The sequence below is a fragment of the Triticum dicoccoides genome, chromosome 3B (assembly GCF_002162155.2).
Source record: "Triticum dicoccoides isolate Atlit2015 ecotype Zavitan chromosome 3B, WEW_v2.0, whole genome shotgun sequence".
Lineage (NCBI taxonomy): Eukaryota > Viridiplantae > Streptophyta > Magnoliopsida > Poales > Poaceae > Triticum > Triticum dicoccoides.
In genome coordinates, this window is record NC_041385.1 from 518,079,624 (window position 1) to 518,081,973 (window position 2,350).

The following is a 2,350-nucleotide window of genomic DNA, read 5'->3' on the forward strand; positions in this document are numbered from 1 at the left end:
GAAGCACTATTGCAATGATGATTCAGGCATCTAGATGACCTCAAATGAACATGATGCAATCGAATAAAATGAAGTACTCGTTGAGACGAACAATTTGACATATTACACGCATAAAACGGAGCTACGGATGCAGAGATGTGATGCAATGAACATGGCATGATAATGTCACAGATTCGGGGACTTGGTGGAATTTCACCTCCGCGGAAATTGGACGGGGAGATCCCGGGACGGAGCGGAGCGGGACGGCGGGGTGTTTGGTTGGTGGGACCGGTGGATCTCATCCAACCGGCCCGACCTCACCGGAGACGAGGGCAGCGAGGCCGTGGGAGCGCCGGCAAGAGGCTTCGGCGACGGGGGCGACAGGATCCGGCGGAGGAGCGGCGGCGAGGCGCTGGCCGGACGAGGCGCGGAGGGACGGGCGCTGGCAGGGGCGCGAGGCCGCGGCGCTGGGCGGCCGGGTGGCGTGCTCTGGCGAGGCGCGGCGGTGCCGGGCGGTGGAGGCGGCGGCCGCGACCGACACGGGAGGCGGAGGCCTCGGGCGCGGGCGGCGACGGAGATCCCGGGCGGCGGCGGTGGGTCCGGCGAGGCCCGGGTGCCCGCGGGAGGCGGCGCGGCGAACTCCGGCGGCGGGGACGGCTATCGGCGGCGGGCGGGCCCGGCGAGGGCGCGGGCGTGGGCGCGGGCCGCGGGGGACGGGGACGGGCTCGGCGGGCTGGCGGCGCGCGCGGTGGCCGGGTGGCTACGTGGCGGCCTCCGGTTCACCGAGGGCGGCGGCAGGGATGACGTGGCCTCCTCTGATTGGTCGGGGTGAGGTGGCTGCGGGGCGGTGGACGCGTCCGGACGGGGACAGACATGTCCGGCGTGGCGCGGAGGGGAAAAATCTAGGGTTAGGGGGATTCATCCGTGAATTTCGGGGGGAGGGGCATATTTATAGTGTCTGGGAGCTAGGAGATTCCAAAAGAGGAGCGGTTTTCGCCCACATGATCGTGATCGAACGACCGAGAGCATGGAGGGGAGTTAGATGGGTTTTGGGCCACTTTGGAAGGGTGTTGGGCTGCAAAGAGAAAGGGGCTTTTGCGGTTACCCGGTTAACCGTTGGAGTATCAAACGACCTCCAAATGGCACGAAACTTGACAGGCGGTCTACCGGTGATATACCAAGGCCGCTTGGCAAGACTCAGTCCATTCCGAGGAAGTTTAACACCCGCTCATAACGAGAGACAAAAGGGGGACGTCGGAGGGCATAGGAGTGCTGGATTGCAAAACGGACAACGGGGAAAATGCTCGAATGCATAAGACGAACACGTATGCAAAATGAAATGCACATGATGACATGATAAAATGCAACACGCAAGCAAATGACATGGCAACGACGGCGAATAACTGACAGACACCTGGCGCATCGGATCCGGGGCGTTACAGCGAGGTTGTGGTCTCGCGGCAAGGTGCTTGGTGGCGGCGGCGTTGCTCTGCTCTCCGGGATGGCGGCTATGGTGGTGACGAGGTGGCCCCCCTGCAATCATTCAACGGCTCTTCATCTTGTTCTGCTCTGGGCAATCGACCGGTGGACGGCGTCTGCGTGTTGTGGCACGGTTCAGACGTAGGGGCGATTGGATCTCCCCTCCGGCAAGGCTTGGGGCGGCCAGATCTAGAGCCATGCTTTTCTCCACGCAGCCCGGGTCCTCTCGGCCTCCACTTGTGTGTCTACTGACTGCAGTTGCTCCGCTGTTCTAGCTTGCATAGAGTTCTCCGACAGCTTGATCCTGTTTTCGCTGTGGTGGTGCCCTGCTCGCCATTGCTCTGCTTAGCTCTGTAATGTGCGTGCACGCCGCCTTTTTTCTTTCAGTTTTTCTTCAAGCGTTCGCCTTTGTATCAACACTGTTGTATCCTAGCCGGTTGATGGCTTCATTAATTTGAAGTCGGGCCTTGCGCCTTTTCTCTAAAAAAAACGAGCACTACAAGAAGTTCAGCTCCCGCGTCGAAGCGACGCTTGCAGAGCTGCTCGGTGAGGCGGCCGCCGCGTCGGTCGTTGTCAAGATGGCCAACGACGGCTCCGGAATCGGCGCCGCGCTTCTTGCGGCCTCGCACTCCCGGTACAATGTCATCGAATAGTCCTAGGAGAGGGGGTGAGCTCCTGGCGCGGCTTCGTATTTTTGCCATTTCTCTCTACCGATAGTGCCTTGCTATTCTGCAAACACTTCTTGATGGTGCCTTTGCAGCGGGATATAGCTCTTTTTTTTGAGCCAGCGAGTTTCAGAGTTTGAGGTTCGCCACATGGAACGAACAAGCGTTTGCAACTGCGGGAAAGCGGAAACGGAGGTTAGAATGATGCCGTTCCTTTCCTGCCAATT